This window comes from Triturus cristatus, chromosome 10, assembly GCF_964204655.1.
Source record: "Triturus cristatus chromosome 10, aTriCri1.1, whole genome shotgun sequence".
Taxonomy (NCBI): domain Eukaryota; kingdom Metazoa; phylum Chordata; class Amphibia; order Caudata; family Salamandridae; genus Triturus; species Triturus cristatus.
In genome coordinates, this window is record NC_140593.1 from 1,225,235,267 (window position 1) to 1,225,256,500 (window position 21,234).

Here is a 21,234-nt window from a genome sequence, read left to right on the forward strand (position 1 = left end):
CAGGGAATCCCAAGTACATATGTGTTATAGTGGACAAATACTCAAAGTGGCCAGAGGTACACATTCAAGAAGAAATGGACACTGACACAATACTCAGATTCCTCACAACGGTATTCCTCAGGGAAGGCATCCCCAGAGCCATAATTAGTGACAACGGACCCCAATTTACATCGAACAAATGGACCAGATTTGCACAGAGAAATGGCATTCTACTCAAACACACGTCAGTATATCACCCTGCCAGCAACGGTCAAGTAGAACGGTTCAACAGGGTGATAATGGGCTCCATACAGGCAGCCATCTCCAGGGGCAAAGACTGGGAAAAGGAAGTACAAAGCACGGTATGGGCCTACCGCATCACCCCCACTAGCACGGGGTACAGCCCGTTTCAAATTCTACGAGGAAGGCAATCCTTCACCAAAGACAATGTCGCTTGGAAAGAGAAGACAATCACAAGCAAATGGTCTCCAGCAGTGGTGCAACACAACCTGGAGAAAGCACAGAGGATATATACAGAACATTACAACCGCAGAAAAAACGTGAAAGAGACAGCCTTAGAAAAAGGGGAGTGGGTTAGAGTAAAGTTGGCAGTACTCTAAAGAAAGGGAGACAGCAAATACTCCCCACCTCTAAGAGTGGAAGAAGTGTATGACCGAGCGGCGTTGCTCAGCGATGGAAATGTGTGGTCCCAGGACCGTATGGCTAAATGCAACAAAATCCTACAGTGGCCCCGCGAGGACAAGGAAGGAGCGACATCGCCAGAGGACACGAGAAACGAAATAGAAACTCCTAATAGAGAGAATGAAGAGAGTGTTCCTGAAGACCTTAGCAGCGAGAGGAAAGTACGAGAAGGACCTACAACGGAGGAAAGGACCAGGGAAGTGGGCGAGAATGGAGACAGAGAAGGAAAAGGTACCCAAGAAGGAAGAAGGGGGAGCCCAGTCGTAGAAGGGGGTCGAGAAGGACACACTACCCCGGTAAGATGCACCCGAGTTGGGCGAGCGGTGGTGAGACCATCCAAGTTTAAAGACTATGAACTGGAATAACACTCACAGTTATGTAATTAGTTTTGTGTGGTATAAAAGGGGGAGATATGTAGTGTCGCGGTCTAGTGGACGCGCACTAAGTAGGCATGCAAATGCGTGTAGCGGCCATATTGGACGCTACTGCGCATGCGCGAGGCGGATTAGAGCGATCAGAGCAGTATGCCCGGCGCTCTCTGGTGAAATAAGTTAACCAATCAATAAAACGAAGGTTGGAACCACATCCTGGCTACTGCTTTTCACTGGGGGGAACCCAAGTAACATTACACTGCAGCCGCTGTGGTTACCCCTCGCACCCGACCACGTCCACCAGCAGCCGCTGAGGGTACCCCTCGCACCCGACCCCGTCCACCAGCAGCCGCTGAGGGTACCCCTCGCACCTGACCGCGCCCACCAGCAGCCAGAGGGTACCCCATCACATCTGACCACATCCCCTTGCATCTGACCACACCCCCAGCAGCCACTGAGGGTACCCACCTCGCATCATGAGAGCCACCCCCCCCCCCCTAAATTTGACAAAAATACACAGGTAGTAGTGTTCCTTACAGGGAAATGTCCGCACATTCACTAAGCATAAAGCATTCTAACAATGATTTAGCGTGACAAATGAAACTATTCTACAGTATTTCGATACACGGGTGCTAGGTTGGCCCCAAACACCTACTACCCAACGGTGTTGTCAGCACAAATCAATGTGCAACCAATTTAAACACAAAAACTGAGGCTCTTCCAGCACACCAGTTGTCCTTATTTATTACTGGTTAGGTTTGTCAGACCCTTGGATATATATATAACCCCAATCTACGAACGGAGAAGACACAACAACATTGATCAGAGACAGAAATCCAGAAAGGTCATTCTTCATGCTGTTTAGCAGGCTTTATTCACATTGTAAAAGTATTAAAATTCCCAGCACACGATTAGCCGACACGTGTTTCGCCTTTGCTTAGACTTTTTCAAGGCATAAACGGAGGAATCATGAAGCCAAAGTCGAATTTGCACAGCATCTATGCTTGCGTTATAGTGTGTAAATGCGAGTCCCCAGTCCGGATACTTATATGCACAATTCAGCTCCAAGTGTCCCACACACAGCCACGAGCACGATCCCGATATCCGTCCTTTTAGTCAGGAAAATCCCATATGTTTTAGAGCTGGGTGTACGCAATCATTTGGCCACTAAAATCATTTGCATCCGGGCCTTTATAAAATATTTTACAAGGTCTGGTCCTGTAACATTTAAACAACTCCACATTAGAGAGTCCAAATTGCACGTTAGTTACAACTCGTCAGTGGACCCTTGTTCACGTTCCGGCTACAATACGAGCCGTAACCTCAAACTCAGCCAGCCCGTCGTCCTATTAATTCATGTGAGTCACTACACTGGCGTCCCATCAAAGGCCTGTAATAATGCTCTTGTGGAAATGACCAACAAAATGTCACTCGTTTCACGACTCGTGCGGCACAACCATGATACGTTGTAACCTTCAAATCTTCAATGTCTTAAGCCGATCCGCATATCCCCACAGTCCATGTTGGGTGACGTGACCTCTTTGGTACCAGCATAAAATATACAAACAAGTGATGGATGGAATGCTTGAATTAATCTCAGTCACGGGTAATTACTCCGGCTGAACCCAACCCATCATTCTTTTACTCACTACGCCACTCCAGTTTGGACCCAGCCATATGCAAATCAGTGTCGACTCTGCTCCAACGCAACAGTCCAGTCCCAACTGCCAGGCCAAGTCCTCCCTGAACCAGAACATAAGCATCCTAGGACCGGTTTCGCCCTAGATAGTGCTCAGTCCTAACTGAGGGGGCACTCAAGCATTCCATCCATCAACTTGTTGTTTTGCATTTGCCTCTGTGGCACCAGTGCAGCCCCGTCTGCCCCTTCACATGCCAGGCTCTTCTTCCCATGTCTGGTAAACGGGGTACAATTGGGGCTTGAAATGGGTCGTGGACCTCCAGGTTTCAGACCAGGCAGTAATTAACAAGCATTGGTAATGCATCGGTTTCGCCTCGGTTAGAGAAAAATGGGACAGAAAGAGAGGCGGAGAAAAGTAGGACAGAAAAGAACAAAGATGAAGGAAAGAGGGCATGGAGATGGGGGGGGGGGGGGAGAGCGTGAGTTGAGAGAGAGAGAGAATCACTACATGCTACGAGGCTACGTCTTGAAAATAAGGAAATAAAAAATATGACACTCATTAGAAAAGTTGTTCTCTGTTTTTCCCAAGAAGGCACCTTTACGAGTTTGAGTGTTTTCCTAGCGCTGTGGTGGGCGCGAACACACCAACATTTTACATTGTTCATGGCCATATCTCATAGCACACAGCAGCAGGGAAATAATACAAAAATACATAGCTTTGGGGGCATGGGAGATTGTTCTTTTCCTTAAGCATTCAGGACAAACCTCGTCGCTCATCAACCCACACACACCACATGCACCCAGTGCCAACCAAAAAACAGAAGATAAGCATTGGTAATGCATTAGATTCGCCTATATGATAGAAGCAGGGTTTATCAATTACCGTCCAGGACTAAGGGTCGAAGGAAAGAGCTCCCTGACAACCATCACGTGAGTGCAGAGAATGTGGCACAGTGGCCAGAGCTGGGGACCCCGGTTCGAGTCTCGCCAGCGCAACATCTTGTCATTCTGGGAAAATGACTTAATCTCTCACTGTGATAAGTTGCAGTGATATAAAACTGCTGCCGAATGAGGCAAATCATTATTTATGAAAAAATAACTCCACCAACTCAGATGTTAACAGTATTTCGGCGGCGGGAAACTGGTAAGAGAAGCAGACACGGAACAAGCATTTGTAAATGGAGGAAAATATGCTACAGCCAATAGAAATAGAAGAAAAGTAAGTAGCACACACAGAAACCAATGAGAAGCCAGGAAAGAGAGGAGGCAGGATGTAACTCCCTTTTAAGTTTATAATAACAGAATAACAGAACCCGGAGAAGGGGTGGGGGGGGGGGGGGGAAGAGGGACCCGGAGAAGTGGTGGGTGGGTGGGGGGGGGGGGGGGGGGAGAGAGGAAACCGGAGAAGGGGTGGGTGGGTGGGAGAGGAAACCGGAGAAGGGGTGGGTGGGTGGGAGGGGAAACCGGAGAAGGGGTGGGTGGGTGGGAGGGGAAACCGGAGAAGGGGTGGGTGGGTGGGAGGGGAAACCGGAGAAGGGGTGGGTGGGTGGGAGGGGAAACCGGAGAAGGGGTGGGTGGGTGGGAGGGGAAACCGGAGAAGGGGTGGGTGGGTGGGAGGGGAAACCGGAGAAGGGGTGGGTGGGTGGGAGGGGAAACCGGAGAAGGGGTGGGTGGGTGGGAGGGGAAACCGGAGAAGGGGTGGGTGGGTGGGAGGGGAAACCGGAGAAGGGGTGGGTGGGTGGGAGGGGAAAAGGAACACGGAGAAGGGGTGGGAGGGAGGGGGAAAAGGAACACGGAGAAGGGGTGGGAGGGAGGGGGAAAAGGAACACGGAGAAGGGGTGGGAGGGAGGGGGAAAAGGAACACGGAGAAGGGGTGGGAGGGAGGGGGAAAAGGAACACGGAGAAGGGGTGGGAGGGAGGGGGAAAAGGAACACGGAGAAGGGGTGGGAGGGAGGGGGGGAAAAGGAACACGGAGAAGGGGTGGGAGGGAGGGGGGGAAAAGGAAAACGGAGAAGGGGTGGGAGGGAGGGGGGGAAAAGGAAAACGGAGAAGGGGTGGGAGGGAGGGGGGAAAGGAACACGGAGAAGGGGTGGGAGGGAGGGGGGAAAGGAACACGGAGGAGGGGTGGGAGGGAGGGGGGAAAGGAACACGGAGGAGGGGTGGGAGGGAGGGGGGAAAGGAACACGGAGGAGGGGTGGGAGGGAGGGGGGAAAGGAACACGGAGGAGGGGTGGGAGGGAGGGGGGAAAGGAACACGGAGGACGGAGGAGGGGTGGGAGGGAGGGGGGAAAGGAACACGGAGGACGGAGGAGGGGTGGGAGGGAGGGGGGAAAGGAACACGGAGGAGGGGTGGGAGGGAGGGGGGAAAGGAACACGGAGGAGGGGGGGGGAAAGGAACACGGAGGAGGGGTGGGAGGGAGGGGGGAAAGGAACACGGAGGAGGGGTGGGAGGGAGGGGGGAAAGGAACACGGAGAAGGGGTGGGAGGGGGGAAAGGAACACGGAGAAGGGGTGGGAGGGAGGGGGGGGGGGGGAGAGGAACCCGGCAAAGGGGTGGGTGGGAGGGGGAGAGGAACCCGGCAAAGGGGTGGGTGGGAGGGGGAGAGGAACCCGGCAAAGGGGTGGGTGGGAGGGGGAGAGGAACCCGGCAAAGGGGTGGGTGGGAGGGGGAGAGGAACCCGGCAAAGGGGTGGGTGGGAGGGGGACAGCAACACCGAGATGGGGTGGGTGGGAGGGTGGGCGACAGCAACACCGAGATGGGGTGGGTGGGAGGGGGAAAGGAACACGGAGATGGGGTGGGTGGGAGGGGGAAAGGAACACGGAGATGGGGTGGGTGGGAGGGGGAAAGGAACACGGAGATGGGGTGGGTGGGAGGGGGAAAGGAACACTGAGATGGGGTGGGTGGGAGGGGGAAAGGAACACGGAGAAGGGGTGGGAGGGAGGGGGGAAAGGACACGGAGAAGGGGTGGGAGGGAGGGGGGAAAGGACACGGAGAAGGGGTGGGAGGGAGGGGGGAAAGGACACGGAGAAGGGGTGGGGGGGAGGGAGGGGGGAAAGGACACGGAGAAGGGGTGGGTGGGAGGGAGGGGGGAAAGGAACACGGAGGACGGAGAAGGGGTGGGAGGGAGGGGGGAAAGGAACACGGAGGACGGAGGAGGGGTGGGAGGGAGGGGGGAAAGGAACACGGAGAAGGGGTGGGAGGGAGGGGGGAAAGGAACACGGAGAAGGGGTGGGAGGGAGGGGGGAAAGGAACACGGAGAAGGGGTGGGAGGGAGGGGGGAAAGGAACACGGAGAAGGGGTGGGAGGGAGGGGGGAAAGGAACACGGAGAAGGGGTGGGAGGGAGGGGGGAAAGGAACACGGAGAAGGGGTGGGAGGGAGGGGGGAAAGGAACACGGAGAAGGGGTGGGAGGGAGGGGGGAAAGGAACACGGAGAAGGGGTGGGAGGGAGGGGGGAAAGGAACACGGAGAAGGGGTGGGAGGGAGGGGGGAAAGGAACACGGAGAAGGGGTGGGAGGGAGGGGGGAAAGGAACACGGAGAAGGGGTGGGAGGGAGGGGGGAAAGGAACACGGAGAAGGGGTGGGAGGGAGGGGGGAAAGGAACACGGAGAAGGGGTGGGAGGGAGGGGGGAAGGAACACGGAGAAGGGGTGGGAGGGAGGGGGAAAGGAACACGGAGAAGGGGTGGGGGGGGGGGGAGAGGGACCCGGAGAAGTGGTGGGGGGGAGAGGAACCCGGAGAAGGGGTGGGTGGGGGGGGAGAGGGACCCGGAGAAGTGGGGGGTGGGTGGGGGGGGAGAGGAACCCGGAGAAGGGGTGGGTAGGGGGGGGGGGGAGAGGAAACCGGAGAAGGGGTGGGTGGGGGGGGGGGAGAGGATACCGGAGAAGGGGTGGGTGGGGGAGAGGAAACCGGAGAAGGGGTGGGGGGGGGGGGGGGGGAGAGGAAACCGGAGAAGGGGTGGGTGGGGGGGGGGGGGGGAGAGGAACCCGGCAAAGGGGTGGGTGGGAGGGGGACAGCAACACCGAAATGGGGTGGGTGGGAGGGAGGGGGACAGCAACACCGAAATGGGGTGGGTGGGAGGGAGGGAGGGGGACAGCAACACCGAGATGGGGTGGGTGGGAGGGAGGGAGGGGGAAAGGAACACGGAGACGGGGTGGGTGGGAGGGAGGGGGGAATGGAACACGGAGACGGGGTGGGTGGGAGGGAGGGGGGAAAGGAACACGGAGAAGGGGGGGGTGGGAGGGAGGGAGGGGGGGAAAGGAACACGGAGAAGGGGTGGGTGGGAGGGAGGGAGGGGGGAAAGGAACACTGAGAAGGGGTGGGAGGGAGGGGGGAAAGGAACATGGAGAAGGGGTGGGAGGGAGGGGGAAAGGAACACAGAGATGGGGTGGGTGGGAGGGAGGGGGAAAGGAACACGGAGATGGGGTGGGTGGGAGGGAGGGGGAAAGGAACACGGAGATGGGGTGGGTGGGAGGGAGGGGGAAAGGAACACGGAGATGGGGTGGGTGGGAGGGAGGGGGAATGGAACACGGAGACGGGGTGGGAGGGGGAAAGGAACACGGAGAAGGGGTGGGTGGGAGGGAGGGAGGGGGGAAAGGAACACGGAGAAGGGGTGGGTGGGAGGGAGGGGGAAAGGAACACAGATGGGGTGGGTGGGAGGGGGAAAGGAACACAGAGATGGGGTGGGTGGGAGGGAGGGGGAAAGGAACACGGAGATGGGGTGGGTGGGTGGGAGGGAGGGGGAAAGGAACACGGAGATGGGGTGGGTGGGGGGGGGGGGGGGGAGAGGGACCCGGAGAAGTGGGGGGAGAGGGACCCAGAGAAGGGATGGGTAGGGGGGGGAAGAGGAAACCGGAGAAGGGGTGGGTGGGGGGGGGGGGGAGAGGAAACCGGAGAAGGGGTGGGTGGGGGGGGAGAGGAAACCGGAGAAGGGGTGGGTGGGGGGGGGGGGAGAGGAAACCGGAGAAGGGGTGGGTGGGGGGGGGGGGGGGAGAGGAAACCGGAGAAGGGGTGGGTGGGTGGGGGGGGAGAGGAACCCGGCAAAGGGGTGGGTGGGAGGGAGTGTGGGGGAAAGGAACACGGAGAAGGGGTGGGTGGAAGGGAGTGAGGGGGAAAGGAACACGGAGAAGGGGTGGGAGGGAGGGGGGAAAGGAACACGGAGAAGGGGTGGGAGGGAGGGGGGAAAGGAACACGGAGAAGGGGTGGGAGGGAGGGGGGAAAGGAACACTGAGAAGGGGTGGATGGGAGGGAGGGGGGAAAGGAACACGGAGAAGGGGTGGGTGGGAGGGAGGGGGGAAAGGAACACGGACAAGGGGTGGGTGGGAGGGAGTGAGGGGGAAAGGAACACGGAAAAGGGGTGGGTGGGTGGGAGTGAGTGAGGGGGAAAGGAACACGGCGAAGGGGTGGGTGGGAGGGAGTGAGGGGGAAAGGAACAGAGAAGAGGTGGGAGGGAGGGGAGAAAGGAACACGGCGAAGGGGTGGGTGGGAGGGAGGGGGAAAGGAACACGGAGAAGGGGTGGGTGGGAGGGAGGGGGAAAGGAACACGGAGAAGGGGTGGGTGGGAGGGAGGGGGAAAGGAACACGGAGAAGGGGTGGGTGGGAGGGAGGGAGTGGGGGGAAAAGGAACACAGAGAAGGGGTGGGAGGGAGGGAGGCTGGAAAGGAACATGGAGAAGGGGTGGGTGGGAGGGAGGGGGAATGGAACACGGAGACGGGGTGGGAGGGGGAAAGGAACACGGAGAAGGGGTGGGTGGGAGGGAGGGAGGGGGGAAAGGAACACGGAGAAGGGGTGGGTGGGAGGGGGAAAGGAACACAGAGATGGGGTGGGTGGGAGGGGGAAAGGAACACAGATGGGGTGGGTGGGAGGGAGGGGGAAAGGAACACGGAGATGGGGTGGGTGGGAGGGAGGGGGAAAGGAACACGGAGATGGGGTGGGTGGGAGGGAGGGGGAAAGGAACACGGAGATGGGGTGGGTGGGAGGGAGGGGGAAAGGAACACGGAGATGGGGTGGGTGGGAGGGAGGGGGAAAGGAACACGGAGATGGGGTGGGTGGGGGGGAGTGAGTGAGGGGGAAAGGAACACGGCGAAGGGGTGGGTGGGAGGGAGTGAGGGGGAAAGGAACAGAGAAGAGGTGGGAGGGAGGGGAGAAAGGAACACGGCGAAGGGGTGGGTGGGAGGGAGGGGGAAAGGAACACGGAGAAGGGGTGGGTGGGAGGGAGGGGGAAAGGAACACGGAGAAGGGGTGGGTGGGAGGGAGGGGGAAAGGAACACGGAGAAGGGGTGGGTGGGAGGGAGGGAGTGGGGGGAAAAGGAACACAGAGAAGGGGTGGGTGGGAGGGAGGGGGAAAGGAACACGGAGAAGGGGTGGGTGGGAGGGAGGGAGTGGGGGGAAAAGGAACACAGAGAAGGGGTGGGAGGGAGGGAGGCTGGAAAGGAACATGGAGAAGGGGTGGGTGGGAGGGAGGGGGGCTGGAAAGGAACACAGAAGGTGTGGGTGGGAGGGAGGGGGGCTGGAAAGGAACACAGAAGGTGTGGGTGGGAGGGAGGCGGGAAAGGAACAAGGAAAAGGGGTGTGTGGGAGGGGAAAGAAGGAACAAGGAGAAGGGGTGGGTGGGTGGGGGTGAGGAACACGGAGATGGGGTGGGTGGGAGGGAGGGGGAAAGGAACACGGAAAAGGGGTGGGTGGGAGGGAGGGGGAAAGGAGCACGGCAAAGGGGTGGGTGGGAGGGGAAAGGAGCACGGCAAAGGGGTGGGTGGGAGGGGAAAGGAGCACGGCAAAGGGGTGGGTGGGAGGGGAAAGGAGCACGGCAAAGGGGTGGGTGGGAGGGGAAAGGAGCACGGCAAAGGGGTGGGTGGGAGGGGAAAGGAGCACGGCAAAGGGGTGGGTGGGAGGGGAAAGGAGCACGGCAAAGGGGTGGGTGGGAGGGGAAAGGAGCACGGCAAAGGGGTGGGTGGGTGGGGAAAGGAACAAGGAAAAGGGGTGGGTGGGTGGGGAAAGGAACAAGGAAAAGGGGTGGGTGGGTGGGGAAAGGAACAAGGAAAAGGGGTGGGTGGGTGGGGAAAGGAACAAGGAAAAGGGGTGGGTGGGTGGGGAAAGGAACAAGGAAAAGGGGTGGGTGGGTGGGGAAAGGAACAAGGAAAAGGGGTGGGTGGGTGGGTGGGGAAAGGAACAAGGAAAAGGGGTGGGTGGGTGGGGAAAGGAACAAGGAAAAGGGGTGGGTGGGTGGGGAAAGGAACAAGGAAAAGGGGTGGGTGGGGAAAGGAACAAGGAAAAGGGGTGGGTGGGTGGGGAAAGGAACAAGGAAAAGGGGTGGGTGGGTGGGGAAAGGAACACGGAGAAGGGGTGGGTGGGAGGGGGGAGAAGAACACGGAGAAGGGGTGGGTGGGAGGGGTGGGCGAGGAACACGGAGAAGGGGTGGGTGGGAGGGGGGGGGAGAGGAACACAGAAGGGGTGGGTGGGAGGGGGGGAGAGGAACACAGAAGGGGTGGGTGGGAGGGGGGGAGAGGAACACAGAAGGGGTGGGTGGGAGGGGGGGAGAGGAACACAGAGAAGGGGTGGGTGGGAGAGGAACACAGAGAAGGGGTGGGTGGGAGGGGGGGGGAGAGGAACACAGAGAAGGGGTGGGTGGGAGGGGGGGGGAGAGGAACACGGAGAAGGGGTGGGTGGGAGGGGAAAGAAGGAAGAAGGAGAAGGGGTGGATGGGAGGGGAAAGAAGGAACACGGAGAAGGGTTGGGTATTCTGTCCAGTCCTGCTGGCTCTGACCTGTGTTTTGCTCCAATCTACTAACATTGCAGGCATTAGTACATTGACTACAGATCGGTTAGCTTTGCTAATGCTTGTTCCTTCTTTTTGTTTCACAAGATTTCTCGCCTGGTTTCTTGGTTTCCATTTTTCATTTTCTTGTCCTTACATCTTTCTTTTTCCATCTTTGTGTATCTTTGGCTCTGTCTGCATCATTCTTTCCATCTTTTACTCTTTATTTGCAGCGTTTTCCTTGATCCTATTTTAATTTCTTCTTTTTTTCCTTTACATCTCCTTTATTTCTCTCTGTCATCTTGCATATATATTTCTTTACTTTCTTTTTACGTCTTCTCTCGGCGTATGCCTTTCCTCCTCTTCCTCGACCGGTCTCGCTTTCTCTTCCGATTGTCTTTCCACTCATCCTTATCTCCCTCATCTCTCCTGGTCCCTCTGCGGCTGCAGTGAAGCCGCGCCCCTGTCAGATTTTTCTCTGGCTGGTGATTTATGCGGGCCTGTCCAGACCTCCAGTCTCCTGTCGAGAGGCGGTCCATTAATAAGGATTAAACCAGACAGAGCAGCAGTGGTCCAGAGGAGAGTCCCTTCGCCCGCGCTGGGCTGAAGATGGCTCTGTCCGACCGTTCCCCTCGTGCTTACACAGCGCCAGTACCAGCTAGAAGTGTCGGTGCGTCGTATACCATTGCTCAGTCCGTGTTAGACCTGTCAGCCCTAGGGTGGTCTTACCCCGTTTTTTTTGCCCTTGTCGCCTCATTTTCGCCACCATCTTTTTGTTGGCCCTAGGCCTCCGGGCGCCTTACCACTGCCAAACAGGCTGAGGTGCAGGTGCTCTCTCCTAATAACATGGCTGCCACAGGCCCCTGCTACTGCGGAGTGGCCATTGAACACACGCACTAGTGGTTAGGAACAGGCTGGGACATAGTGTTACTTATCTTTGCCGTCCCGCCTTTTTGTCCCATAGACAGACATGTAGAAGCTCATGGAACCTTCCAGCCCAGGGAGGAGATATGCTTTACTGCCTTTCAGGAGGGTCACTTGACCTAGGGGTATAAGAGGAAAGGAGGGAAACCTGACTAGTTAGTTGGGGCACCACTGGACCTGGGGGAACCTCTGCCGGAGCGTAGGTGGTTGGGCCTAGAGGGGAACCTACACTACAGGGACTGACTGAGCTTAGGCCCTGCTGTACCCAAGATAGCTGAGGGACTCTGCCAGCCTGCTGATCTTGCCCAGTGAGGGGGAAACCCAGGAGACCAACTCCAGTGTGCTGCAGGGAACCATCCTGCCTCTTATGCCTGCCAACTCAACCCCTACCTGTCCCCCAAGATACTGCACTCAAGGAACCTGTAACTAAGACCTGCTAACAACTAGCGCTGTGAACCTGGAACCTGCTATCCCCTCCCAGCGCTGGGGACCCTGTGAGAGCTGCTGCTGCTGCGAGGATCAACAGGTAAAGCGCTGTGCCCACCTAGCGCTCTACTGTCAGCCCTGTGCCCACCTAGCACTTTATTGCTAGAGCGGTGCCTCCGGCGCTATGGGGAAGTAATCTGTCTGTGCTGCCAAGCGCTAGTTGCCCTCCAGATCACTGCCGCCGCCCAGGACTGGTACAAACTGCTACTGGGCCCCTGCATGCTGTGACACCCAAGCGCTTGATTGCCACCAGTAATGCCCTTCCACGAGCGCTGTGCCATCCACGCGCTAAACTGACCGAATTTGCCCCCCTGGCGAGCGCTGAGCCAGCGTGCTCGTATTGTGCCCCTCCGCGGCGCTGAGAAATCGAGCGTGGGCTGCCCAAGATCACCGCCGCTGCCCGGGTACCTGAGGGTGGCGCTGGGACTGCCTGGCGTGTTGTCCTGAGAAGCGCTGCGGCCGAAGTCATCGCCGCGGCCCCGGGGCTGCCCCCCAAAGAAGATCCGGCGGTCCGGTCCGCCTCTGCGGCCCCCGTAGCCTGGAGAGGGCCGCCGTGGCGATAGAGAAGGCCAAAGGCGCGGAGAGCGTGCGTTGCGTGGCAACCAGGGTGCCGGCTGCGTCATAGGCCATGTCCCCGGAACACCACGCTCCTATTGGCTGCCGCGGGAGGAGTCCGGAGCCCGACCGGGCCTCGCCGAGGGCCACGTTGTGGAGAGCGGCGCCCAGAACGGCCCCGACCGGGCCCTCAGAGCGATTGCCTCAGAGAGAGAGGCCACCTTCACCAGTCCCGGCCCCGAGGGTCGAAGGGGGCTGACTGGTGAGGGGGGCGGCCTTCATCCTGCAGGACTGACGCTATTGTGGGGCCTACCTCCTCCGACCTCCACAAACAGAGCGGTGAGTGCGGTGAAGTTGGGGCCTGCCCATATGCCCCTAGACACTAGGCGCACGCTGCATTGCCTCTCTGCCTGGGGGTTGTGAACTTTGACTGGAACTGCTAACCTCCTCGCACAATAGACTGGGCCACAATTTCTACACCCTCAGTAGGCCCGGCTGCCTGTAATTACCCTGTGAAGGAGGTGCGGGTACCTAAAGCGAGCTCCTGCCGCAAAAGTTAAGTTGCAGCACTTGCATTAAATCCGCACATTGGAAGTGTTGCGCCCCCCCACCTCCCCCCTATTGGAGATGCGCAAAAGTGATGTCATCTGGATCAATGTTGTATAAGGAATGTCGCCTTTATTATTTCCCTACCTAGGGGATGTTTGATATCATGTTCATGCCGGATACGCTTGAATGAATTTACTGCTGCCCTGAGATTATCTGCTCTGTTTACCGAAATGAATTTACTGTTGCCCTGAGATTTTCTTTTCTATTACCGAAATGAATTTACTTGCCATGACCCGAATGAGATAAAGGGTCTTGTTTTACAAATCAGCCTGGTGTAGTGTCTCTTCATTGTGTGCGTATTACTGAGTCTGTGTGAGTGTGTGCTGCACAACTGCTTTACACATTGCCTTCGGGTGCCTTCCTGCCTCGCGCCAAGCTACCATGTCGGAATTGGTGACCCCAGTTCTAACAGTCCGTCTGTCCGTCCCTACCCTCTGTGAGCACACAGCCCCAGTACCAGCTAGAAGTGTCGGTGCGTCGCAGACCATGGCTCAGTCCGTCTGGCCGTCCCTACCCTCTGTGCGCACACAGCCCCAGTACCAGCTAGAAGTGTCGGTGCGTCGCAGACCATGGCTCAGTCCGTCTGTCCGACCCTACCCTCTGTGCGCACACAGCCCCAGTACCAGCTAGAAGTGTCGGTGCGTCGCAGACCATGGCTCAGTCCGTCTGGCCGTCCCTACCCTCTGTGCGCACACAGCCCCAGTACCAGCTAGAAGTGTCGGTGCGTCGCAGACCATGGCTCAGTCCGTCTGTCCGTCCCTACCCTCTGTGAGCACACAGCCCCAGTACCAGCTAGAAGTGTCGGTGCGTCGCAGACCATGGCTCAGTCCGTCTGTCCGTCCCTACCCTCTGTGAGCACACAGCCCCAGTACCAGCTAGAAGTGTCGGTGCGTCGCAGACCATGGCTCAGTCCGTCTGTCCGTCCCTACCCTCTGTGCGCACACAGCCCCAGTACCAGCTAGAAGTGTCGGTGCGTCGCAGACCGTGGCTCAGTCCGTCTGGCCGTCCCTACACTCTGTGCGCACACAGCCCCAGTACCAGCTAGAAGTGTCGGTGCGTCGCAGACCATGGCTCAGTCCGTCTGGCCGTCCCTACCCTCTGTGCGCACACAGCCCCAGTACCAGCTAGAAGTGTCGGTGCGTCGCAGACCATGGCTCAGTCCGTCTGGCCGTCCCTACCCTCTGTGCGCACACAGCCCCAGTACCAGCTAGAAGTGTCGGTGCGTCGTAGACCATGGCTCAGTCCGTCTGGCCGTCCCTACCCTCTGTGAGCACACAGCCCCAGTACCAGCTAGAAGTGTCGGTGCGTCGTAGACCATGGCTCAGTCCGTCTGGCCGTCCCTACCCTCTGTGAGCACACAGCCCCAGTACCAGCTAGAAGTGTCGGTGCGTCGCAGACCATGGCTCAGTCCGTCTGGCCGTCCCTACCCTCTGTGCGCACACAGCCCCAGTACCAGCTAGAAGTGTCGGTGCGTCGTAGACCATGGCTCAGTCCGTCTGGCCGTCCCTACCCTCTGTGCGCACACAGCCCCAGTACCAGCTAGAAGTGTCGGTGCGTCGCAGACCATGGCTCAGTCCGTCTGGCCGTCCCTACCCTCTGTGAGCACACAGCCCCAGTACCAGCTAGAAGTGTCGGTGCGTCGCAGACCATGGCTCAGTCCGTCCGTCCGTCCCTACCCTCTGTGCGCACACAGCCCCAGTACCAGCTATTAGTGTCGGTGCGTCGCAGACCATGGCTCAGTCCGTCTGTCCGTCCCTACCCTCTGTGAGCACACAGCCCCAGTACCAGCTAGAAGTGTCGGTGCGTCGCAGACCATGGATCTGCCGCTGTCAGTCTGTCCGGATCTGTCCGCCTCTGTTTAAGCCTGTTCAAGGCTCACCCAGGAAACATAACTGCCCCCTCTGTCCCTCAGCTGCAGACCGCATCTCACTCCGAGGATTGGGGGGTAAACCTGCTCACTCTGGTCGGGTGCATCTCGGACCTCGCCGAGTCCTCAGACCCCCAGACAGCCGGGTGAGACGAGACCCCTCTGGGGACGCTCCGCACCATTGATGGACAAAGAAAATGAAACATGCCCTCACCTGTAGTGTGTCAGAGTTGAACAGGCCAATAACAGCCCTGGGGTGAAATCTAGAAGGGCAGTAACAGCCCCAGAGTGAGCCTTGCAGGACAGTAACAGCCTCAGAGTCAGACTTACATGGGCAACATCAGCACCACAGTGACAAGTACAAGGGCAGTAACAGCCCCAGAGTGACACTTAAAAGGGCAGCAACAACAACCCCAAAGGGAGATTTACAGGGCAGTAACAGGGCCAGTAACAGCCTATATATATATATAGCGCGAACTCGACCCGAAGGTATTGGAGCGCTTTACATGAGCATCGTATTTACATTACACATTCAGGCACGGGGAGATTAAGTGATTTGCCCACAATCACAGGATGTGGACGCGACCCCGAGGCTCGAACCCTGGTTTCCAGCACCAAAGTCGGCAGTTTAAGCCGACGGACCACATCCTCCTGAGAGTCCTGCGCGGGCAGTTACCAGCCTGAAGCCTGCACGGGCCTATAATGCCTGTGACCCTGACCCTGTGGCTCCCAGAGGGCCATGTGACCCTCGGCAGCCTGTCCCTAGGACTCTGTGCTGGACACCAGTCCACAGTGTATCCCAGCAGAGCCCCCCTCCCCTCGCCCCCGTTCCTCGTCCCCCGGAGACAGATGGCTCCAGATTACAGACCTCTAATCTCTCCATCCTCACTGGGCCTGTCTGTCTCCGTGTCCGGGAGGAGACCAGCGGGGACCAGGCCGCTCTGCACCCGCAGTGAGAGTGGGGGAGGGCGGGAGAGAGGCAGGGACAGGCCGCAGAGGGACACAGTGAGGTTGCGGCCCCCCCGGGCGAGGCGTCGGATTTACATTACAGACAGAATACAGTAGAAACTGTCGGGGTGTGGCGAGCTAATGGGGGGCCTGCTGGGGATGCCGAGGGGGAGCAAAGGGAGTGATGCTGAGGGGCGAAGGGGGTTCCGGAATTCCATTCATTTGTGACAGAAGCATTCATGCGTACCCCCTGCTCCCCCCTCCAGGAGCCCGTGTTTACTTTGCACGCATTCCAAAAGTGCGTGTCCCCAAGAGTCGCCCCACCCTCCGGGGCAGGGAAGGGACAGGGGGCGGGGACTGGCCTTCGAGGATCTATTTTCAGGGTGACTTGGAGGGGGGGGGGGGTCTCATGTCACAAGGACGGGTAGAGGGACGGTGGGAGGGCTCGCCCCCTTCCAAATATCATGTAATATCGCGACACACAGTACATCCTGAGGTCTGACATCAGAACCAACATCGGACCAAGGACCGTGGCGACCCTAACCGCAGAGCGAGCCCGGAGGGGCCGGGCGCAGCTACCCCCTTGAGGGGCCGGGCGCAGCTACCCCCTTGAGGGGCCGGGCGCAGCTTCTCCCCCCCCCAGGGGCCCGGGGCAGCTTCCCTCCTCCGAGGGGCCCGGGGCAGCTTCCCCCCTCCGAGGGGCCCGGAGCAGCTTCCCCCTCTGAGGGGCCCGCGCAGCTTCCCCCCTCTGAGGGGCCCGCGCAGCTTCCCCCCTCTGAGGGGCCCGCGCAGCTTCCCCCCTCTGAGGGGCCCCTCTGAGGGGTCTGGGGCAGCTACCCCTTAGACACAAGGTACAACCGGAGCCATCGCACAGAAGATATATCCCTTGGGCCTCACACAACACAGCTATCCTTACTGAACAACAAACCTATCGTTGTCAACCGCGCTTAATCTCTGGGTGTCATACTTGACAAAAGGCTCCATCTACACTCCCACATCAATTCCATTGCAAAGAATGCACAACAACAACTGCGCCTTCTCTGGGGGATTCGACAGTCCTTTCCGGAGCAGGACCTAAAAACCTTGGTCCAACCTCGGATTCTCTCTAGATTGGACTATTGCAGTTCTCTTCTTGCTGGCCCCCCCACATCCCACCTTTTCACTCTTAAATCCGTTCTCCATTTAGTGGCTCGTTTTGTCTTTGGGGCCAAAAGAAGTGACCACATCACACCCTTTTTGTCTGCTCTTCGATGGCTTCCCATCGAGGCAAGATCAATCTACAAGACTGCCTGTATCACCCACAAAGCCTTGCACACTTCCTCCCCTCCATATCTGGTGAATAAACTTAAAATCTCTGGAGGCTCGAGACGTTCTCGGAATGTGGAAAATTGACTGCTTGAGCCCCCCACCTTCAAAAGGGAAAGATCGATGGTTCCATTCTTCTCAGGCAGTGCGGCTAGAATCTGGAACTCGCGTCCTCCAGTTCTCCGTACCACAGCTCTATCCGGACTTTCAAAACTGACCTCAAATCTCTTCTCTTTCAAAGACACTTCCAGAATCAATTCATCCCTTTCCATGCCCCTCAAGGAAGTTCTTTCAATGTTATAAATATGTAATCTATGCCTGTACGATCCGAATCCTATTGTGTTTTTGATTTTTGTGTGACTGCCATCTATTGTTTTATTTTACTTTTTCATCCATCTCCTTTGTATCTGTAACGTGTAAGTAAGTATTGTCAATTTCCTCATGTAACGGTCTTGGTTCTATTATGAAGCGCTCCGACACCTTTGGGTAAAGTCCGCGCTATATGAAATTGCATTAAATAAAAAATCCTTTAGGCCTCACACAACATAGCTATCGGTTAGGCGTCAAGGTCCAACTCTTCATGGAACCCCTCACAATCATTCTGAAACAAGCAGGAGTTAGATACCACCTATATGCAAATGACACACAAATCTACTACAAAATCAAATCACCCAGGGACGTCCGACACCTCAGTGTCACACTAACCAAGATCGAAACTTAGTTTAATGCAAACCACTTAAAGCTGAACCCGGACAAAACGGAATTAATACTGTTCTCTCCGAAAAGTAACCACCAACCAATCCAAGCCCGACTCAAGAATCATGATGCCCTAAACTGCTCCCTCGTCCTATCCGACTCTGTAAAGTCACTGGGCATCACCCTAGACAAGAACTTATCAATGAAGGACCACATCAAAAACTCTGCAAAAGGTGCGCTTTACTCACCAAAACACCTCAAGAAAACTAAACCTTTCATTCCCCAGGATGATCTCAAGACGATAGTACAATCCCTAGTCCATTCTAAACTGGACTACGGGAACGCCATCCTAACAGGGATTCCAAAAGCTCACCCAGCCCCGCACTAAGGGCAGTGCTGAACATGGCCGCTCGACTCATAACTGGTGTGAAGCGGTTTAAAGACATCACACCAACCCTCAAATCCCTCAACTGGCTTCCCATGGAAGGTAGATGTATTTACAAATTGTCATGCATCACACACAAAACCCTTCACTCACATTTCCCCAACTACCTGAACAGCAAACTGGTACAAGCTGGAAGATCCAGACCCCTGAGAAGCTCCAACTCACTCCTTATCCCTCCGAAATTGAGAATGAAAACCACTCGGCCTCGCTCTTCTTCTGGTAATGTACCAAGGATGTGGAACGCACCCCCTATAGACCTCAGATGCAACCCCTCCTTCTCCTGCTTCTAAAAGGGACCTGAAACTCCTTCTCCTCAACAAATACTTTACCAACCAAGTCAACTAACCTAGACTTCAATAACCTAGTTGACTCCCTCTCACTTGACCATCAAGGATATGTGGTTATTTGACTGTTTCAACCACCTGAGCTTTCTGCCTCCCCTTCACTGTGTGCCTGAATATAATGTGTTGCTTATATCTTTATACATCCTTATGTCCTGCTATGTAATGCATTTTTTTTCCTTTGTGTATGTAAACGCTAGGATACCCACGGGTCAAGCTAGCGCTATATAAAACTTAGAAATAATAAATAACCAGTATCATCACACAGCAGGGCTATCCCTTAGGCCTCGCACACCAGAGACAGCCATTAGGCCTCGCACACCAGAGACAGCCATTAGGCCTCGCACACCAGAGACAGCCCTTAGGCCTCGCACAGCAGAGACAGCCCTTAGGCCTCGCACAGCAGAGACAGCCCTTAGGCCTCGCACACCAGAGACAGCCCTTAGGCCTCGCACACCAGAGACAGCCCTTAGGCCTCGCACACCAGAGACGGGCCTTAGGAGGCCTCGCACAGCAGAGACGGGCCTTAGGAGGCCTCGCACAGCAGAGACAGGCCTTAGGCCTCGCACAGCAGAGACAGCCCTTAGGCCCAGGCGATATTTCCGCTTGTTTGCGATAATTTTAAACATTTTCGCGATAATTTGCGAAAGTTAATTTCGCAAATTCCGCACACCCCTATTTAGCACTACTCATACCAATGCAATGTGTCAGAGTACTTACACATCACACAAACACATTTTACATTGCCAATAAATCACGTGTGTGTAAATGAATGTTCAGGATGCTTCATATAAGAGGGAGGGTTACAAGGTGGAGGAGTCACATGTGCTCATGCCCCACTGAGCTATATTACAAGGATTACAATTTATGAACTGCAGGTAGCAAAAGAATCTGTGTTCAAAGCTGCAGCCCACTTATGCACTTACATAAAATAAAAGGCTGTCATCTGCGTGTAACATAATGTGTTTTGCAAGAGACACATTAACCCTCTACGCTATTTTGATTCAAAACTAGGACTAGACAAAACACTGATCTCTCCAGCAAGTGCATTAACCTCCAGAGTTATCTTACCAATATTATTCCCTGAGATTTACTGGGCACAAATATCTCTGCAGTAGGTGTCCCTCAACCCCATAAGATATTTTATAATACAGATATTGCAACCAATCATGCAGAATATATTTACTGCCAGGTTTCTACTTCTTGCCAATTTCTTTGTGATAGGGTTTAAAAAAAATGTATACGCAGAGGCCCCTATTTTGCATCAGGGTTGCATCAATATTTAGCCACAACCCCAATGCAAAATCGAATTAGTCAAATTTTGTAATGCGCTCAAATGTACTCATGATAGACCTGATAGATATATGGACGGTCTTAACATCAGATGTTACTTCCTGTGAGATTAAGGGCTGTGATGCCACTTTCTATGTCACGTGTTGCCTCATGCCATACCACTTCCTGTAATATCACTTCTGGTGACGTCATGCACGGTGATGTCACACCCATTCTGCCTAACTTGGCGAGTTCCTCCACTTCTGTTCTATAGAACTTGAGCCCGGCTTAGGCCTCGGACAGCAGAGCTATCACTTAGGGATCCCACAACAGAGCTATCCCTGACACAAGAGAGCTCTAGATCACGGATTCATAATCCCGTCAGCCTCCGTCATCGAAATCCAGAGCGATCCCTCAAACTGGAACACATTTCTTACAAAGGTCGGCAATATAAGGCAGAGCTATGGGGCAGGCTGAACAGGACTTCTGACGTCAGAGAAGACAGCGGTCCTCTTGGTACTACAAAAATACAAAGCAGGCCTGAACCAGCCGAGCTATCTCCCAAGCTCTGACCTAAACCAGAAGAGCTATCCTGCAGCGGCCACAAAAATACAGCAAAGGCCTCAGCCAGCCGAGCTATCTCCCAAACTCTGACCTAAGCCAGCAGAGCTATCCTGCAGCGGTCACAAAAATACAACGCATGCCTCAGCCAGCCGAGCTATCTCCCAAACTCTGACCTAAACCAGCAGACCTGTGCTGCAGCGGCCTCAAAAATACAACGCATGCCTCTGTAAACCCAGCCGAGCTATCTTCCGAGTTCTGACCTAAGCCAGCAGAGCTATCCTGCAGCGGCCACAAAAATACAGCAAAGGCCTCAGCCAGCCGAGCTATCTTCAGAGTTCTGATCTAAATTAGCAGAGCTATCCTGCAGCGGCCACAAAAATACAACGCAGGCCCCGGCCAGCCGAGCTATCTCCCAAGTTCTGACCTAAACCAGAAGAGCTATCCTGTAGCAGCCACAAAAATACAACGCATGCCTCTGACAACCCAGCCGAGCTATCTCCCAAGGTCTGACCTAAGCCAGCAGAGCTATCCCTCAGGTTAGACCAATTTTACAAGTTCATACAGCAGAGCTAGCTTACAGGAACGGGAGTAAACACCACAGGGGAACCTCTCACGCTGTAGATTTATTGTATTTATTAAGCAAGCAGGTCTCCCTTTATTTGCCCCCTCCCTCTCTCCCCCACCCCTCCTTTTGCCTGTAACATTATACGCAGACCGGTCTGTACATAAAGAGGCCTCTGGCAGCATTTCTGGTGCCAGTGCCTTCTCTGCATAGCGACCCG

The 21,234-nt window shown here is 56.2% G+C and overlaps 1 protein-coding gene across 5 annotated transcripts in view; it reads right to left on the reverse strand.

The window, feature by feature from the left end:
* The window catches only part of PLXNB3 (plexin B3), a 394,300-nt gene that overhangs the window by 319,992 nt on the left and 53,074 nt on the right, over positions 1-21,234 (reverse strand). The gene's annotated exons all lie outside the window — the stretch shown is intronic.